Genomic DNA, 21,704 nt, shown 5'->3' with positions numbered 1-21,704 from the left:
ATTCCCATTCAAATTTATCTTCCTTCCAAGTAACTTTATATAAGGATTTCAAAATCTTTCCCAAATGTGGTTTGTGATGTTGCCAATATCCAAATAATCCTATAACCTTTTGGGCCTCTTTCTTATTGGTAGGGATAGGAAAATCCTGAATCTTTTTTTTTTTTTATTGAACAAACGATGGTCTTAAAACACATGGAAGATTATTGAGCCATAATAAGTAACAACAGGCACAGTGTCAGAGAAGCCAAGGAAAAGTGATTTGAAATGACAGAGAGAGAACAGAACCAGGAGAATAGCTTAGTCTGTTCCAACACAAACCGATACAATGAACAATCACAACTCCAGAGACCTAGCTCCCCAAACATTTTATTCTCACAAGACCTTGCAAGAATGAACAGGAACAAAAATTTTCTTGCAAAACTCTGCAATTTTTAAATCTACTACTTACAATGTTCTTTTAAATTTATGCATCAAATACTTATAACAATGACCTAAATAAGCTGTGCCCCCCAACCCCCAACTTACTTATGAGTCCTCTTTGTAATAAGAGAAAATGAAATTTTATCCTACCTTAAATGATAAACATTTTCTGGGTGGCTTTTTGTAAGCATTTTTTCTAATCTAGTAAGACCCCATGCTTAATATTACGTATAAGACTTCAATGTAAAAATTATCTTATAGATTTTGCTGAATAAAAATAACATTTTGAAAATGTTTTATTTGTTTTCTCTCACTTCTGATGCCTGCATCAAAATGAGCACAGGCCGAACCGAGAAGTGTGGAATGATGGACACGAGCCAGGCGGGATCTGTCATTACAGTGCCAATTTATTGATCAGAGGGCAGGGTTTATATAATGAGTGTAAAGCAATTATCTCTTAGGTTCCCATGAGAAAATGTTTAATGTCCTTGTTCACTTACGTAAATCCATATGTTTTAATGTCCTTGTTCCCTTGCATGCATCTATATCTGGGTCACTGCTTGGTTATCACATCCTAAACTCCTGCAAGTCAGGAAGAAATGGTGAGCCAATCTTAAGACATAATAGAGCCTTCACAGGGAGCTGGCTTGAGAGAAATCCTGGACTACAGTCTTCCCATGTATGGAACAGGTCAGAGACTGGCTCTCGACATCTCCCCCTTTCTGTACAAGTAACTTAAGAGCGTGAACCTTGGTTCCCAAAGCCAGGAAAGACCAGCATGTGGATTCACCAAGCATGTGAATCCCCAGAGGTGCAACAAGGCACAATATCATCAGCAAGCATGCAAACAGAACAAAGTGAAGCCATAGCGAGTTAGGGTTATTAAATGGATCAATCTGATTTATCTATATTACATACTGTTGACATCTAATAATACATTGTGTGTGCTTACAATTTCTACAAGCAATATTCCAATATAAATCCTGACCTTTAAAAGTTATGTTGATATATTTTCAATACATACATACATTCAATACATACATTATCAACTCAATAATGGTTACACAGGCTGTGATATCAGTCTGGTCACTGCAGGAAGGCCTATACAAAGAAATACTACAATAATCAATACAGGTAAAATATGTAAAATCATAGACATCAAATTAAAAGGAAATAACTTCACCAATGTTAACAATATCGGATTAGCAACGTTTCTGGATCAGTTCTAGAGCAATGACAATTTTGGGTATTTTCATATATACTTTGTAATATTTGAATCATATCAAACACCAAGAAATTGGACACATTTTGTTCTGAAAAACATTAGAATCAGAGATAATATATCATAACAGAGTTACACAAATGTATGCATATTTACAATCACATCTATATAACCATTGAGTTTTTCAGGCCTTTAACTCTTCACCTAAATGCCATACTCATTGTTCTAGTGTGTTGGTTTTATACAAAGAATTCTTATCTACATTCTGTTGTGTTATAAAGGCTACAGAAACATTGTTTATAATGTGCAGTTTTTTTTAAATTTTTCTAAACAAAGAAATTGTAGACAGTGCTTGAAATTATCAATAGTAGTAGAATAACAGGAGAGCAGTGAGTCTAGTAACAAAAAGTCTGACAAACCTTTCCCCCTTCTTTTTAAGAAATAAGAAAAAAATATTTTAATTAGTTGGAAAAAGCAAATGAAGATTGTTCAATAATTATTACAATGAATCTCTACCAGCTACACATTGAGTAAGGGCACAATTGATGCACAATATTCCACACAAAGGAGTCACATATAGATAGGTGTATCCATAATTTTTTTAAAGCAATCGGGGTTAAGCAACTTGCTCAAGGTCACACGGCCAGTGACTTTTTTGTGTGGGCGCCAAGTATCTGAGGCTGGAACTGATTCCTGGTCTCTCGACACCGGGGTCTCTCTTACTCACTGTGCCACCTGGCTGTCCATAATTACATGTTTTTTAAAGACCAGCTATCATTCTTTGCCAATTCAGTCACAAATTGAGTAGTTGGTATTTCACTTAGTAAATAAATAGATGATACAGTTGTTGATATTAAGAGAGAGGCTATGGCAATTAGTCCCATGATTAGAATTCATTTTTGCAGCTGGAGAATCAGATATTACTAAAGGTGTACATTCTGCCAAAGAGTGAAACCAAAAGAGGGTGGTTCTACAAGCAGGTTATATTCCAATAAAATGTCGCATAGATTTATATCATCTGTAAGTGATTCACATTAGTAGAGGTAAAGAAGGCTTGAGGGGGTCAGATACATGTAGTTAGAGTTCATATATGAAACAATTGACATGGTAGAGGTGTATGTCTCGGGACTTAAATCCCTATGTAATCAGTTCAGTTTGTATTGAAGTCAGTGATTATAGCAAGAAACACAAATCCTGGGGTAACAGGTTTCAGGTCTTTGGCTTGATATAATAAATGTTCCGTTTGGCCTCATGTGGGTATAGCTTTTTTGTGTTAGTGGCTGCATTAGGAGACCTCTTCTTCTTTATTCCCATGTTCTGCCTTGGTGATTTCTTCTTCTGCTACATCTTCTGGGTGAGCTGGATTATACACCCTGAAATTTCTTTCAGGCACTCACACTTGATGTTCCCTGGCTTCTGGAAAACATAAACATAGTCTCATCCTCTTCCCCCTTTAGTTAAAGGGCAGGCCCTTCCCAATGACTGTGTTTGGATGACCTTCATTTTGGAAGTATCCACCTTTTCATATTATTTTACTGCTGGTGTATACTCATTTTTAGTGATGTACAAAAAAATTTTGGGGGGTGTATAAAGCAGTAGTTAATTGGCTTTATAATGAACTGGACCAAGTCTCTTTTTATTTTAGATTTGTAAATAGGTTTAATATCTTTTTTCTATTTATCAAGATTATAAGGGTTATGCCTGTAATTAATATCATTTGAAAGTGATCACAGAAAGAGTGCAATAATTTGCTAGTGTAGGTGCGGGCAGTATCAGTTTTCAATTGCTTTGGAATGCCCATTGAAGCAAAAGACTGCAATATAATGGTTAACTACATTTTTTTACTGCCATCCCCATGTAAAGGGAAGCTGAAGAAATTATATATATATATGTATGTATATATATATACACATACACATTGAAGGCAGTTTTTAATAATCTGTCTAGCCTGTTCTTTAGTAATATGGAATTGTTTATATAGAACATGTGTATTTTGATGAAAAAGAGAGATAACATAGCTCTATGAATATTTTGGGAAAAAAGAGTTGGAAAAACTTGACCTTTTTGATTAGTAGTCACATTATTTTGATAAAGAGGTCCAGGAAGTGAAGAATGAGCTGTAATATGGGTTAAATACATTGTGACCTCTATCTTATGAGAGTTTGTAAACTTAGAAAGTTAAAATGATCTGTGTACTGTGTGTGTGTAAGTTTAGCAGTATCAATGTATGGGCATACATACACTGAATATTTACTATCTGACACTATATTAAGGGAAAAAGAAAAAATCATTTTACAATAATATCATAGCAGAAAGATGTGTCTAGTGGGCAGAAGTAAAGTGAATACTACTAACTTTATCATTATTAGAATTAATGTAGTAGCTTACATATCTAGGACTGGAGCTGTCAGTGAAAGCTGGTAGACAAAAGAAGTTCCTGACTAGAACTTCGCAACTTAATAGTAGACCTATATCCTTGTTTCACAAAGCTTGTTTATCCTGTGATTATATTCATTTTGGAAGAAAGAGATATTTCAGGGGCAGCCAGGTGGTGCAGTGAGTAAGAGCACTGGCCCCGGCGTTGGGAGACCCAGGATCAGTTCTGGCCTCAGATACTTGGCACCCACACAAAAAATAACTGACCATGTAACCTTGGGCAAGTTACTTAACCCCAATTACTTAAAAAAAAAGAGATATTTCAGAAATTGAATAAATTCAGGCATTACTTAATCCTTGCTTAGGCCATGGAATGACTATACATTGCAATCAAAACAGCAAAATCTGTTCTACTTTACTTTAACTTAGCTATAAATTGTCTTGGAAATGAAAGTTTTAGTAGGTTTAAAAAATAATACTAGAGATTTCAAAACAAATCTTAAAAGTATATCCCCTTTTATTCAAAAGTTTTAAAATTCATAAATGATCACTAAACTTTTATGAAGAAAATTAATTGAACAGTTTTAAAATGATAACTGTTTTTTACCTAAAAGCAAAAGCAAAACTTTTAAGAATGGGATTCATTTAAACCAAACTCGTGTAATACAAGTAACATAAGTAACAAATTCTCAAGGTATTTATTAACAAATTATTGCAGAATTTTTAGATATAACAAAGTTTTTTAGTCAAAAAAGGTATGGTAATTGAATCTTTATATTGGCAACAATTAAGGAGCTGATCAAAGCACTTTTAAAAGCTATCAGTATTAGGATCCCTCTAAACAGTGGGAATATTATAAAATGAGCCTGAGTAGTTTGTATAAATTTCTGTATATATTCTAATTCTTGATAAAAATAATATTAGATTTCCCATAAAGCTAACATAAAATAGTTTATATCTTTTACTAATTATTCTGATCATAGAAATTTTGCTTTAAAAAGAAAAAAATAAGAATACATGAATTAAATATAGTATTAAATGTTATTTTTTTATTTTAAGTAGCAATTTTTCACCAATCACAACTCATATCAAATTACATGTTAATTTTATTCCCATGGAGCTGTAATAAACAATAAAGATTTACTAGGTTTCTCCTACATAAAGAATTTCATTTAATATTTTTTTTTCTCAAATTTAAACTTGTCCTGATGTTAAAGGCAACTATTAGAAATCCTTGTAATAGTTTGCAACTTTCTTAGCAAATTAGAATCATTATTTAGGAACTACATAACTAAAGCAAGTTCCTTTCTGAGGCTGAATAACCTTGCCTCTAGAGATAGTTTCCTTGGCAGTTTCATAAAATAAGTATAACTGAGACTTTAGGGAGGGGCTGGGGGGTGATGCCACTTCATCAAATCTTATACATGCAGGAGGAATTGTCTGAATGAGTAGAATTAATCCAAATAAAATTTTCACCAGTCCCATTCTTTCCACGTATAGTAATCAATTAACAATTTTAAGTTTTTAGCATTTAACCAGTAAAGTAACAGGTATTATTTTCATAAATGATAGCCAATTTGTTTTAGCTGTAATATCCTTTTTATCTACAGTAAAAGATGTAAATACCTGGTTTCCTATATGGCAGATATAAACATTATAAGACATAAGTGACATAACTGTTTTTACACAAACTTTTCCTGTATCTTTTAGTTTTAACAAAATTCAGATTAAAAATTTACTTATCTAACACTATTTCTGGCTTCCAATAATCCCTCAATTCTTAAATGAGAGAATTTTACTACAATTTAAAGAAACAAGAACAACATTATGACATTAATTGTATTTCTGGAATATTAAGGAAGAAAAAGAAACCTTGAAAATAGGGCAAAGTGAAGCCAGAGAAATTATGAGAGATCAAGAAATGATTAAACAAAATATGAATCATGAAAACATAGAAGAGAATGTGAAATATCTTATAAGAAAAACAACAAATTTGGAGAATAGATCAAGAAGAGAAAATTTTAAAAGGATTGGTTGGACTAACTGAAAGTTATAATAATAAAAAAAAGAATTTTGATACAATAATCCAAGAAATAATTTTTAAAAATTGTCCTGAAGCATTAGAACATGGTGGGGCAGGGAGAGGGAGGGGGGAGTAGAAATAGAAAAATCTATCTAGGATCACTTAAAAGAAATCCCATGAGGAAAATTCATAGAAATATAAACCTGAGAATTACAAGAATTTAAAAAGTAAAGCCATTTAGGAACAACTTAAAAGAGTAATTATTTGATGTGCAAAAGGAAGTATTGATACAAAGGAATTAGATGAGGGAGGAGGGCTAGTAGTTCTGGTAACCTGCTTTCATCAGGAATGGTTTTATAAGGAAACAATCCATATATATTGAAAAGAGCATAAAAGTCTTCCAAATTCAGAAGAAATAAAATGGCAGCAGCATAGGGAAGGGGGAGAGGACAAGGTAGGGATCTTTAGAGGAGAGGGTGGGGGAATAGGTAAAATAGGGGTATAGAAGGGAGTTTAGATTCATGAGAATGGGAGGATAGGGGAGGGATCTTTGGAGGCAGGTAGGCAAGTCAGAGGAGGGCAAGGTAGTGGGGAGAAGTGAAGCAGAGAAGGCAGGAAGGATAGGAAACAAGAGATAAAATTATACATAAAAAAACAAAGATCAGGAGTAGAATAGGTGTGGGAAAGAATATGTCTATATATGTATGTATGTATGTAAGTAAGTATATGTGTACATATATATATATATATATATATATATATATATATATATAGAGAGAGAGAGAGAGAGAGAGAGAGAGAGAGAGAGAGAGAGAGAAACATATCTAAACTTTATTGTAAACTTCTGGGGGAGGTTGGGGGGAAGGGAAAATAACAAAGCAAAAAGTGCACAGCAGAAAACAAAAGAAAACATGAGGAAACCAAGAAAAGATGGGTGATTCTTAACACAATGAATGTTATTTATCATAGAGGCTCTCTTGAAATGAACACCTACTGGGGCGGCCAGGTAGCACAGCAAGTAAGAGCACCAGCTCCAGTGTCGGGATGACCTGGGGATCGAATCTGGGCTCAGACACTTGGCACCAACCCAAAAACACCTGGCCATGTAACCTTGAGCAAGTTACTTAACCCCAATTGCTTAGGGGCGGCCAGGTGGCTCAGTGAGTAAGAGCACCAGCTCCAGTGTTGGGATAACCTGAGGATCAAATCCGGGCTCAGATACTTAGCACCACACCCAGAAATAACTGGCCTTGTAACTTTGAGCAAGTTACTTAACCCTGATTGCTTTAAAAAAAAAAATGAACACCTATTGTTACATATTTTGAATCCTCTCTTACAATCTGCACATGACAAGACTTTTTTTGCCCTAGCTTTGTATTTGAGTACCAATATTTAAGTTTATGATAAACTTTTCTTTCTTTTCTCTATTGTGTTCTGGCCTTTGAATTTAAAATAAAATCATGAAAAAATAAAATGTAAGTGAATTTCCCTTAGGTAAGATCTAGGACTTTCTCTCTTCAACTGTGTCTCTTTCTCTTTCTGTCTCCCTCTCTTTTTCTCACTTGGATTATCTATATGTTTTAGCAAACTGCCTTGACAATGAGACTGATGATCCAAGGAATGATCATTATAAAAATAGCCGTTATTTCCATAGGGATTTAATGTTTGCAAAGCATTTAACAAGGATATAAATAAGTCCTCACCTCAACTCTGGGAGGTAGATGCCTTATTATCACCATTCTACAGATGGGGAAACTCATGCAGGATTAGGTGACATGACTAAGCCAGGGACATACAACTAGGAAATACCAGAGGCTGAATTGGAATTCAGGCTTTGTGGTTCCAAGGACAGCAAGTCATTCACCATGTCGCCTAGCCCCTTAAAGAAACCATTACAGAAAGTAATGGCCAACAGGTACCAAAACATTTGAAGAAGGAATTTTTCTGTCTGCCAACAACAGCACACATAGTGAGTAGTAATTAATGGGAGAATGGCTGAAGAAATGAAGTCTATGAATTTCATGAAGTGTTGAGGATGACAAACATTAGGATTTCAGAGAATAAAAACATTATGTGTATGGGGTTTTATGTACAGGGTGGAATTTGGGGATATTTAATTAGGTCTCTTTTGTTGGGAGGTCTAATGAAGTCTGTCCTGCAGCAGGAAACCTTCTCTTTGTAATTGGATCCCAACATTTTGTCTCCAGCATGATTTCTCCAAAGTACAGACAACCATGAGCTCCAGGGGAAGCCCTTCCCACATCCATTGTTTTATCCACCTTCATTCCAGCAGAAATAAGTTGTCTATTGATCCCCCTCCTCCAGAGAAAAGCATGCCTCTCCCTGCCCCCATGGGCACATTTGTAAGGCTTCTCCCCACAGTGAAACCTCTGATAGAATATAAGAGATCGTCTCTAGCTGAAAGCCTTCCCACACTGAAACCACAGGGAACAAAAGCTCCTTGGAATGGTTTCTCTAATTCTGAAGAAGCTCTGAACTTTATCTGAATGCTTTCTTCATTCATGACAATGATCAGATTTCTATCTCATAAGAATTCTGAGATGGGAAATAGGACGAGATTGTTGCCTGAAGGCATGGCCACTATCGATTATATTCATAAGGTTTCTCCCAAGTGTGGAAGCTCTTGCTACATATTTTAAGAGCAGTAACTAAAAGTTCTGACTCATTCATGACACTCATGAGGTTTGTCTCCAGTGGGGATTCTCTGATGTTTAGCAAAATCTGAGCTCAGAATGAAATCATTCCACATTTCTTACATAAGAATTCTCTTCAGAATCAATTTTTTTTTTTGCTTTTTGGAGGGGCAATTGGGTGACTTGCCCAAGGTCACATGGCTAGTTTTTGTGTTAAGTGTCTGAGGCCAGATTTGAACTCAGGTCCTCCTGACTCCAGGGCCAGTACTCTACTCACCGTGCCACCTAGCTGCCCCTCGAATCAAATTTTTTGATATCTAGCAATTCTAGAGCTCTGTGTAAAAGAGTTTCAACATTAATTACATTCTTGGGGCTTCTCCCCAGTGTGAACTCTCTGATGTAAAGAAAAATGGCAGCTCTGTGTGAAAGACCTTCCAAATTGATTATATTCAAAATGTCTCTCTAAAGTGTGATATTTTCTGGTTAGTAGCAAGAATGGATAAGTATCTGAAAGTCTTTCCACATTGATTATATCCATAAGGTAATATATAGGAAGAGTGATGATTTACATGGGTTCATAATATCTTGCAACTTTGCTGAAGTTCTCAATTATTTAATTCACTTTTTGAGCTGATTCTCTAGGGTTCTTTATGGACCATCATATTATCTACACAGAGTAGTAATAGCTTTGTTTTCTCATTGCTTATTCTAATCCCTTCTATTTGTTTTTCTTCTCTTATTACTATAGCTAGCATTTATAGCACATAGGCAAATGATAGTAGTGATACTTGGCAACTTTGCCCCATACCTTGGGTATCATGAAGTGAAGGCATAAGATGTTTTGGCCACAGCACATCACACCAGGGCAGCCTCAAGCCCTCAATATAACAAAAAAAATAATTCTACTTCACTTGACTGGAAAGTCTCATATCCCTCAGTCCAGTCCTGTAATAGAAATGTAAATTTAATATCTTCCCTACCCCTAGGTTAAGTGCACCTGGAGCCTGTGGTGGGAGGTTTGTTTTTCAGGCGATACTTTTTGATTGGGCAGTGGGTCAAGAGGGTTGTTACATTCTCTGAGCTGGGAGAAGGCTATATAAGCCCTGATGTGAGACTTTGATTTGGGACTCACTTTGAGAAGTGTTGTGTGATTTGACCAGAGGAGACTCTGGGGAGCCGTTGAGAGCCCCCCGCTTTGAAAAACCCAGATGTGGATGCTTTCCTCTCTGGTAACTGTGATTTGGTATGGATGTAATGGGTGGAGGCCTGCCTGCTTTAAATGTTTCTGTCTGTATACTGTGAAGTTCAGGGTGCTGACCTTTTTCCCCTGAACTAGGTAAATGATATGTTTGATTAATTAAAGCAAGATGGTTAGCCCATTTTGAGTTGCTTTCCTTTAGAAAAGCAGATCTAAGAACCTGTGTTGGCAGCTACCCTGGGGACGCTGGGGTGCTTGCTGCAACAAGTCCAGATTTTAATTATGTCTTATGGATAATTTTAATGTTTTATCTAGCGAAGGCTTTGTTTCGGCTTCTCAGGAAAGAAAGCAGATCTTTTCTTTTCTTTTTTTCCTGTAATCTTTTTTCTGTAATATCACACAGAAATCCTTCGTACCCCCTACCCTCACAGAAGACCCTGTCCTTCCCCATTTGCTTCTCCTAAATGTTTCACAGAATTTTCTTCATAACATTTTTTTTTACAAGCTTTGATAAGGAAGGAGTTTCACATCAGGTCTCTTTCTCCTCCCCAGATCGCCCTACCTCAGAAATAAAACACACACTTTGTTTTTCATTCAAAGATGAGAAGTATTTCCACATTGATTATTTCCATAAAGCTTCTTTCCAGTATAGATTCTCTGATGGGCAGCATGAATGCATCTCTGTGTTAAATTCAAATTAAATTATGATTAAATTCAAAAGACTGGTTTCCAGTGGGCATTATCTCATGTGCATCAATATAGCACCTCATTATGAAAGTCTTTCCACACTGATTACATTCAAAATGTCTCTCTTCAGTGTGGATTGCCTTATTGGCAGCAAGATGTCACCTCAGGATGAAAGTCTTTCCCAAGTGGTGACATTCAAAAAATTTTGCTCCACTGTGGATTCTCTGATGGGCACCAAGATGGGAACTTTTTCTGAAAGCCGTTCCACACTGATTGAATTCATAAGCTTTCTCTCCACTATGGATTCTCTGATGAGCATCAAGACTGCCTCTGTCTCTGAAAACATTTCCACAGTGATTACACTTATAAGGTTTCTCTCCAGTGTGTCTTCTCTGATGGCCAGTATTACATGATCTGTGGCAAAAAGCCTTCCCACATTCAGTGTGGAACTTGTGATGTCTATTAAGATCTGACTTCCAAAAAGAAAAAGGAAATACAACCAAACAAGTGTTCTAAGAAAAATAAAGATGTTAAAATGCCTTTCCTTACGCGCGCACACGCGCACACACACACACAAAAGACCTGACTTCCAAACAAAGGCCTTTCCACAGTGAGAACAGGCATGTTTTTTCATCCCATGGTAAAATCTAGCCTGGCAAGGAAGAGATGAGTAGTGGGATGAGGTTGCTTCACATTCATTATATTCATCAGGCTCTGCTCTAATGGGAATGTGCTGTTCAGGAATGAGCTTAGACTCCTGACTCAAGACCTTCCCATCTTTATTACCTACAGAAAGCACTTCTCCAGCATCACTTTTCTGATGTCTCATGAGGTCTGAGTTCCAGTTCCACTTCATTTCCCCTTGATTACTTTGATAGATTTCCATTTCAGGAGCCTTCTCAAAGGACAGAAAAAGCTCTACATGTTCAACCAAGCATTTGCTATATTCACTTTCCTGAAGATAATCATTCCCTAAGGCCATTTTCTGACAGTGATTTAGGATACAGAACTTTCTGTATCTCTTTCCAATTTCATCAAATTGATCGTCATTCTTTGGATTTTTATCTAACTTGATATTTGAGTCATGGATTTCTCTCAATTTGAAGTCCCAGGGGCCATCACTCATGAATATTTGCAGGTCACGTTTTTCCAGAAAAATTCCACTATTTCTAGTCACCTCTGTTACTCTGAACCTGATCTCAACATCTAAAGAAAAGAAATAATCAAACAAATAGACACCAAAAGATATACACATGAAAGTAAATACAACCACATTGGTTATTAAGACTTATGTGGCTCATGACCTTCATCATCATCCTAAATCCCACAAATCTCTGTGTACTCTTGGAGCAAACATTGGCATTCCCTAGACTATATCATTGTAAGGAGAAGAGACAGACAGGCAGATAGTGACAAAGGAGGTGTAACCCCAGAGTGCTGGACCAATCAGAGCCTCATTACACCAAGTTAAACATTCACATTCCACAGAAGCAGCAGCCAAGAGGCACGATGGCTCCCAGACTTAATCTCAGCAGATTAGAGTGATTCTCCATGGGAGAAAAGTTCATTACTAACTTGCAGAGAAAACTGAGCCAACACAGGGTGTGCAGCATTCCAGGAGAAATGAAGTGAGGGGCTTTCAGACATTTGTTGTACAGAACCACACTTACTCACCTGGGCCAGAATGCTTGTAAATATCCAAACTGGTTTGATAAAAAGGATGGGGAAATGCAAAGCCTAATAAAGAAATAATAAATGTTCTATAGGCCTAACAAGCCCTGTATTCTCAGGAATTCTATACCCTCCAGAGTTATTTCAAATGGCTTATCTCTTACTATCTCTACCTGCATGGCTGTGTTGGTGATATGTAGGAATGCTGAAGATTTATATGGGTTTAAATTATACTCTGTTACTTTGTTAAAATTATTAACTGCTTTACTAAACTTTATTTATATTAGCAAACCAATGGAAACCACCTTAGGTCAAATCATAGTACAGGAAAGAAGAAATGACAAACATGAAAAACACAAAGAAAAAGAGGAAGAAAATGAAGAAACAGAATCAGGAGAGACAAAATATGCACAGCGATGACAAAGAAAACAGCAATCAACTTTTAAAAAACACATTAACAGAGAAATGGAAGCAATACGATGTTCTTTCTGATTTTGTTAATGTATTTTTAAAAATAAATTATAATTTGGAACATGGTTTTATGCATGAACATATTCGTTTGCTTAGATTTGTTGATGTTTTCTAAGTTTACAATAGAATAAATGCATGCCTAAAACAGGAGTATTTTTTATCTTGATGGTATTTTTTCATTTAAAAATCCTTAAACCATTAATTTGTAGCATTATTAAGCATATGTGCCAAAAAAGAGCTGTGAAAAATTAAGTGACTTATCAAGTTAACAAAACAAAATAGGTTGAAAAACAAAGTATAGAATCTGGACCTCTTTTGTAAACTTAATATGTTATAGCTCATATAAACTATAATGCGAGATCAAATGGCATTACTATGACTCAATAAACTACCCTATAAGTATTTATTTCCTGATAAGCTTAAAATTCATTTTCATCAAAAATACTGAATGTTAATCTCTCTGTTACACAATAGAGACATAGACCATTATGTCTTCTAACACTTAGCAGGGTCTGGTGCTTAAGTACAAGACATTCAATAAATGCTTGCTGATCGATACTTTAGAAAACAGCAGACTCAGAGGTTAACTTCAGTTTAATAACATGACTACTGTCACTAGAGACAACATCCTTGGGCATAACCTCTCTTTGACTCAGTTACCTCATCTGCAAAATGAGAAAACAGGTTCGACTGGAAGGCCCCAGAGAGGCTTTAAGCTCAGAATTTATGTCCTGATTCCTATAAATTTGTAGCTTATAGTGAAATTAATTTCAAACATTTCTCCTACGTATGGGAGTGATAAAAGAAAGATGAAATACAGAAAACAGGATGCAGAAAAAGTCAATGTAGGTACGGCAGTCTTAAAGTTTGGAGATGGTCAAAGGATGGGAATGGGGCACTAAGTCCTAGTCTTAGGTCTTGGACAGACATCAGCATCTTCATATGTCTCCCAGAATGATGAATGGCACATCTGTCCTTTCTCTGTACACTGTACTTTGTGGCAATTCTTATGAAGATGGTGATTTAGTTTTCAATAGCTATTATGTTCTGTGTGTGTGTGTGTGTGTGTGTGTGTGTGTGTGTGTTGGGGTACCAAGGAAAGAAGAATGGATTAGACTCCTAAACGACAGCCAGGTGCTAAGCCCCAGGGCAACAAAGACAGAAATACAACAGTCCTGGAGCTTGGGAAGTGAACATTCTATAAGGGAGAGAGCATGTACTCACCTAAATAAATACATAAAGATAAATACAAGCTCTGGGGCTTGGGGGTGGGATGGAAGGATCCAAGCTAGAGGGCTCAGGAAAGGCTCTGAAGAAAGTGGGAGATTTTAAGATCAGGAGGTGAAGAGGAAATGCCTTCTAGGCATGGAGAACAAGCTGGGCAGAGAGGAAATGTAAAGTCCTATGTGAGGAATGGCAAGAAGGCCATTTTGACTGGATAGAGGAATACAAACCAGAAGAGAGATACAGAAGGCTGCAAAGACAGATTGGAACCAGGTTGGGAAGGGCTTTGAATGTTTAAGATGATCTATAATCATGCAATTTAACACATATATTCCACAAAGGTTCAGAATGGTGGTTGACCCAAAGGGCGTTTGAATTCCAGCTCTGCTCCCAACTGACCCTGAGCAAGTGCCAATCTCTCTGGCTTTCATGTTTCTCAACAATGAGCTGGGCAAACCCAGTGATGCTCTCTGGTAATGGGAGCCGCTCCTTCTCTATGTGGGCCACTCTCTCCAGCACCATTCTCCATCTCCAAGCAGTTTGCCTTCTCCTCTCAGAGCCAGCCCTGACACCTGCTGTGCCTGGGCCACAGGCCAGGTTACTTATTATCTTTCCTGCATGGCTTTGTTGGTGACATATAGGAATCCTCATGATTTATGTGGGTTTAAATTATGCACTGCTACTGTGCTAAGATTATTAACTGCTTTAATAAACTTTTTGGTGCAGTCTTTGGGATTTTCCAAGTATATCATCTACCAAAGAAATGAGTTTCTTTACCTCATGCCCTATTATGATTTCTTCTATTTCTTCTCTTGCTGTTATTGTATTTCCAGCACAACACTGGATAGCATAGGTGCCAATGGGCATCCCTGTTTCATACCTGATCTTACTGGGAAGGCTTTACCTTAGCCCAAATACAAAAATTCTTGCTGAAGTACTTAGCTAAATGCTTTCTTTTTTATCAATTTCAGGAAAAATCTATTAATGCCAATACTTCCAGGGATTTTTAATAGAAAAGAATGTTGTATTTTATCAAAATTTTATTTTTCAGTCACTGATATAACCATGTAATTTTTTGTTACTTAGTATTGATATAATCAATTATGTAAATAATTTTCTCTAACTTGAAGCACCCTTTTATTCCCTCTATAAATTTAAATTGGGCTCAATGGGCAATCTTTGTAATATATTGGGGTTATTCCACAGCTAATATTTGATTCAGGATTTGTGCATCCATATTCATTCAGGAAATGAGTCAATCATTTTCCTTCTCTTTTTTCTTCTTCCTGCTGTGGGTATCAATACCATATGTTTCATAACAGAAGTTTCTGCTACTATTTTGTGCATATTTTTCTAAATCATTGCTTTAATATTGGAATTAGCTGATCATTAATGTTTGGTAAAATTCCCCTTCAACTCCATCCGCTCCTGGTGCATTACTCTCAAGCAGCGCATTTAAGGCCTGTTTAATTTCTTTTTCTGCAATAGGCTTACTTAGAGATTCTAGTTCCTCTTCTGTTAATCCCATAAGAATAAGGCTCCAGCTTTACCTGCCCTCAGTCCCACCTAATTCCAAGAGGATTAATTTCTGTGTGATAATTGCACCACTTTACCTCTCCCTAACTTTATTTTCTTTTCTTTGCCTCTTAAAACACCTGTTAATGTGCAACATATCCACCTTTTGGGGTAACTCCTGGGGTTTTATTCTTTTTCTTTTTAAACAAACTTTGACATTCGGTTCAGATACTTTGACACATATTCTCTAAATTGTCATGAAAATACACTATGATGATATTGGATATTAAGCATGCCCTAGGCAAAAATGTCCATTTGGTCCATAATAGTGTCCTTTTTTACCAATCATAGGTTTCCAGACGTGCTTAGATCATGTGAATCCACAGGCCATTGACGTAAACTATTTCCACCTCTTTGACAAATCAATTCTTAATTTTTAAAAATTTATGTAATGAAACAAGAATAAAAAAGATGACTATACATGAAACTGCAAATCTGCTCTGGACAACTTCCTACTCCTTTCAAAGTTAGAACAGAATTATCATGTCCATGTCTTGTTTTTATGCCAGCCCTCAGAGCTGTCTACAGGTACATACAAATAGGTGTGTGTGTGTACGGCTTTCCAGTTTTCCCAGTAATTTTTCCTGCCAAATAGTGAATTCCTATCCCCAAATATTAAGTCTACACACTTCTCAAATACGAGCCTATTATGTTTATTTGGTGCTCTATATACACACTGTTCCATTGATCTCTCCTTCTATTTCTTACCCAACACCAGAGAGTTTTGATACTTATTTCCTGACAAGAGAGCACAAGATCTGGTACCAGTAAAGGTCCTTCCTTGACCTTTTTTTCATTATTTTCTTTGACATAGTTGACTTTCTGTTTTCCCAAATAAATTTTATTGCTTTTTCTAATTGAGTAAAAAATAACTTTTCATCATTTCATTGGAACAGTATTAAATATATAAATTAGTTTCAATAAAATTCTCATTTTTTATTATATTGGTCCTACCTCCTGATGAACAATTAATAGCTCTCCAATTGCTTAAATCTGATTTTATTTGTATATGAAATTTTTATAATTTGTCCTACATAGTTTCTGCTTTTGTTTTGGCAGTTGGACTCCCAGGATCCATTCTCTGCACCTTCTGTAAATTTTGGTCTGACAATTAACATCAAGAAAAGAGAGCAAATGGTTCTTACCCAGGGAGAGCAGGGTCTGGATATTCTCCAGCATGACCTCCTCATTCAATGCTTTCTGAGAAGGGTCCAAGAGGCCCCACTCCTCCTTAGTGAAGTCCACGACCACATCCTTGAATGTCACCAACTCCTAAACCATCAAAATCACAAAATTTAGAGCTGGAAGAGAGACTCCAGAATTCTTCTAGTCCAACCCCCATCAACTTAGAAGAGGAAACTGAAGTCCAGAGAAGGAAAAGAGAATGGATTTGCCAAAAACTCAGATAACTTTTAAGTGTGTCAGAGTGAACACTTGCAATGGAATATGGACAAAAGCATTTTACATTAGAAGGGAGAATCATGATGGAATAAGAAAAGGTAGAAAACAATTTTCCAGATGGAATTATGGACAAGTGTGATGCTGTGTGAGTCACACACAAGAATCTGTGGAGGAGAAATAGAGGTCATGGGAAATCCGCCTGTGTCCTAAGGGACGTATGAAGACTATTCCATGCACTGTGGTGCACGGAGGCGGAGGTCGTGATGTGCAAAGGTGGATGGTGTGGCAGCAAGCTGATCCACCAAACACAAGGGCCATTCCCAGGCCTATCACCACAGGACTGGGATCTGTGGGAGCAGTGGCAGCACCTACTCCTGGACCTATCCACCCACAGCCTGGAAAGTCAAAAAGCACCTACGTGAAACTTCCAGGGACTAGGATGGCAGAGTGAACCCTGGCTGCTCCAATTCCCCCAAAACTCAGGAATTATTGCCACAGAGGTAGTAAAGGCCTGGAAGTCCTAGAGAATGGGGGTGGCTAAGGCCCTGCCCCAAAATGGGTAAAAGACCGATGCAAAAATAGGATCCTATTATTGTGAGAGGGAGGAACCAAATTCAGAAGGAGACAGCATTGACTCCACACCCACAGCTGAAGCGTCAACAGGGAATATGAAGTGATCTCAAGCCCAGGAAGAGGTCTTAGAAGAGCTTAGAAGAGGGGCTTTCAAAACCCAATTAGAGGGGTGGAAGATAAAATGAATCATTCTTTTAAAATGAAAATTGAGAATATAGAAAAACATTTCCATGAAGAAAGCATCTCCTTTAAAACAATGTGTGAAATGGAAAAAGAGGCTCAAAATGTACCCTGAGAAAATAAATCCCTAAAAATGAAATCTGAACATATGAAAAAGAACTTCAAAAACTGAGGAAAATAATTTGCTAAAAATTAGAATCAACCAAACTGAAGCTAATGACTGTATGAGGCACCAAGAATCACTCAAACAATACCTCAAGAATGAAAAATTAGAAAAAGAGGTAAAATATCTCAACGGAAAAATAACGAACCTGGAAAACAGATCCAGCAGAGATAATCTAAGAATTATTGGTCTCTTGGAAAATCATGATGAAAAGAAGAGCCTGGACAACATCTTCAAAGAGCTCATCAAGGAAAACTGCCCTGAGATCCTAGAACCAGAAGGGAAAATCAATATCAAAAGAATCCACTGGACACCTCCTGATAGAAATCCCAAATTGGAAACTCTGCAAAATGTTGTAAACAAGTTTCAGAACAATCAGGTAAAGGAGTAAATACTGCAAGCAGCCAGAAAGAAAGAATTCAAATATAGCAGAACTACAGTGAGGATTGCACAGGATCTGGCAGCTTCGACATTGAAAGATCAGAGGGACTGGAATGTGATATTTCGCAAGTCAAAAGAACTTGAGTTACAACCAAGGATCAGCTATCCAGCTAAACTGAGCATAATCTTTCAGGCAAGGAGATAGTCATTCAATTGACTTCTAGACCTTCTAGACCTTCCTGATGAAAAAGCCAGAGCTCAATGGAAAATTCAATGTCCAATTAGAAGACTCAAGAGAGACATAGAAAAGTAAATAGGGAACACACACACACACACACACACACACACACACACACACAACTTGTTATTTAATAATGTTAGAACAAAGTGTTTACTTCCCTACATGGGAAGTTGATACCTGTTAATACTGAGAACTCTATACTTATTGTGACATTTAAAAGGGATAGATAGAGGGTGTGGGTATAAATTAAACAAAATTATGACAAAAAAACTTATTAAGGAGTAAAAGGGACCACAATGGAAGAACAGGAAAGAATGAAGCAGAAAAGGGTAAATTATGCCACACAAAGAGGCAGAAAAACATATTATAGTAGAGGGAAAGGAGGGAGGGAGATGAACATTATATGAGCTTCACCCTCATTGGTTCTGGTGTAAGGCGGGAATAACATAATCAGTTAAGTACAGGACTCGATTGAGAAGAGACATAAAATCTATCATAATAGAGGGAAAGGGGGAGGGAGAGGAGCATTGCATGAGATCTGTTCTCCTCTATCTTGGCTCAAGGAAGGAAGGACATTAAGTATAAAAATCTGTCATATCCTACAGGCAGTGGGAGGGGGGAAGGGTTGAAACAAGGGGTGGGGGTGATTAGAAGGGAGGGGAACAATAATAAGGGGGAAGGGTAGGAAAAGGGAGGGGGACTGATAAGGAGGGGATACTGAGGGAGGTGGCTATCCAAAGGAAGACTCTTCAGGAGGGAAAGGGAGAAGGGGAAAAATAAAAGCACAAACAGCGGAGGGAACAGGATGGAGAGAAGGAGACAGACAGCAATCACAACTGTGAATGTGAATGGCATGAACTCTCCCATAAAACAGAGGCAGATGGCAGAATGGATTAAAAACCATAATCCTACAAGATGCTGTTGACAAGAAACTTATTTGAAACAGGGGGATACACACAAGGTAAAGGTAAAAGGCTGGAATAAAATGTATTATACCTCACCTAAAGTAAAAAAAAAAAGCAGGGGCAGCAATCCTTATCTTAGGCAAAGCAAAAGCAAAAATAGATCTAAATAAAAGAGAGAAGGAAGGAAAGAATATTGGTCCATCGTCCAGATTCCTAGAGGAGAAGTTAAGAGAGTTAGAGGAAGAAACAGAGCAAAACTATACTAGTGGGGGACCCCAATGTCCCCCTCTCTGAACTTGAGAAATCTAACCTCAAAATAAACAAGAAAGAAGTTAAAGAGGTAAATAGAATCTTAGAGAAGATAGATATGGTAGACCTCTGGAGAAAATTGAATGGGGATAAAAAGGAATATACCTTCTCAGCAGTACATGGCACACACACAAAAACTGACCATGTACTAGGGTATAAAAACCTCACAATTCAGTGAAGAAAGGCTGAAATATTAAATACATCCTTCTCAGATCATGATGCAATTGAGTGACTCAGGATCACACAGCTGAGTGTCTGAGCCCAGATTTGGACTCAAGTACATGAGTCTTCCTGATCCCAAGCCCAGTGCTCTACCCACTGGGCCTCCTTGCTGCCCATTACTTACTCATTAACCTTTTTTCACAACTTAGGTTTCATCCTTCCTTTCCTAAAGGACTCTCTGCAAACTTAGCATTGATACTTTACTTGCCAAATCTGACATACTTATTCTGTAAAATGTGGATTCAGTCAAAAGGCCACACTTATGAATCCAGAAGGACCATGTGGCCTGAAGCCCACAGGTTCCTGACTCCTGCTCTAGGCTGATTGCATTCAGTTACCAGGATAGAGTCACTTTTGATCCAATGATGTTCTTCATTCTTATCTTCATAATTTCAGAACATATGGCCTTAATGCCAAATTTTAAGAGTATTGTTCATGAAGGTATGACCCACCCCTAGAGTATAAATCATCACAAGTATCCATGTGACTTTAGAGGAGACCACATCATAATTTAGTTTAAAACACACTCAGGTCCATTTGGTGCCAGGACCTCAAAATATAGGGTTCACTCCTGTGGATTAGTCTACTGCCTGAGTGTTCTTGTGGCAGTCTTTCTACTTGGAAGCAGAAAGGACTCAGTCCCAAAATAGGATGAAGCAGGGAGAATGGGAGTTGTTTGACACATGAGGGAAAAGGAGGTCTCAGGGGGAACCAGGGTTTTCTATTTTGGCCCAGCTAGAATGTGAGCCTTGGAGTGGGAATGGGTGTACTAGGAAAAGGTCAAGGTAGAAGAAGGGTCATTGCCATGGCCATGGCATTGCAGCTGATGGAGACCAGGAATAGCAGTAGAGAAGGAGGCAGAGGCTTGAGTTTCTAGCCATGAGCATGAATGGAGAAACAGGAAGACTTGGGGCCTCAGGACTGAGGCAGAAAGAGACTAGTGGACCCTCTCAGAAAGGCCTTGGTTCACTGAGGCCCATAGGGCCTTCTGCTTTCCATAGGGCCCACATTTCTAGGCACCTTTTGCCTTGGTCTCCTCCTCCTCCTGACAGACTCCCTGACTAACTGGAAGAAGCAGCCCTTTTCCTTGAGATAAAGAGGTCTCCTAAAAATCCAGTGCTGGGCTTGAGGTCCCAGGTTGGGCTGAGTCAGGGGGTCAGAAAGGTAGATGGCCTCTCTGTGCTCTAACTAGCCTTCAAAGACCAAGAAGTGGTGTCCCGTCCAGCGGGACCAAGTTATTCGTGGGGTCGAGGAGGACCCAGCCTGCAAAGGAATGGGTGGGAAAGAAAGAGTGAGACCAAGCGAGTTTTTGTCAAGGTCTGATTTTATTATGCTAAAGCAAAGCATATATACTCTTGGGGGATGAGGAAGTAGAGAAAGGGGGGAATGAGGGGGGTTTCCATGGGTAACAACTGAAACTTCTATAGTTGTAGCAACTTGTTCAGCAGTTGTAGCAACGAAACTTCTGCGGTTAGAACATCAGGTATTTTTCGAGGTCGGCCGATTCTCAGGACAGGGTATTCGGGGGTGTGGCTTTCTTACGGGGGAAGGGTACTTGGCCCTAAGGCCTTCGCTCCCAACAAAGTGGTCTTTGATGCCACCTTCAGGCCATGATTCCTGCTCCACTCAGCCCCCAGAGCCCACCCTGAGGCCCTGCTCCCCTTCATGGAGAGACCTCTCAACAGGCCCAACCCTTTCTTCCCTGCTGCTACTTTCTGGCCATCTTTATTTCCTCCCCTTTCCAATCTCTTTCCTCCTTTAACTCTGGGAAGCACACTCACACCTTTGGCCCTCATATTCCCCAACCC

At 37.8% G+C, this 21,704-nt stretch overlaps 1 protein-coding gene across 1 annotated transcript in view; it reads right to left on the bottom strand.

Annotated features, from left to right (window-relative positions):
- The window catches only part of LOC138172236 (zinc finger protein 571-like), an 83,621-nt gene that overhangs the window by 47,309 nt on the left and 14,608 nt on the right, over nucleotides 1-21,704 (bottom strand). The window contains exon 3 of the mRNA XM_069101939.1: nucleotides 16,667-16,793. The gene's annotated coding sequence lies outside the window, so the exon portion shown is untranslated. The remainder of the gene's footprint in view (nucleotides 1-16,666; nucleotides 16,794-21,704) is intronic.

Source organism: Petaurus breviceps, unplaced genomic scaffold (genome assembly GCF_028583685.1).
Source record: "Petaurus breviceps papuanus isolate PSGF00001 unplaced genomic scaffold, PetGlider_PUasm1.0 522, whole genome shotgun sequence".
Lineage (NCBI taxonomy): Eukaryota > Metazoa > Chordata > Mammalia > Diprotodontia > Petauridae > Petaurus > Petaurus breviceps.
The sequence above is the reverse complement of the archived record's forward strand: the minus strand, read 5'-3'. Positions and strand labels throughout refer to the sequence as shown.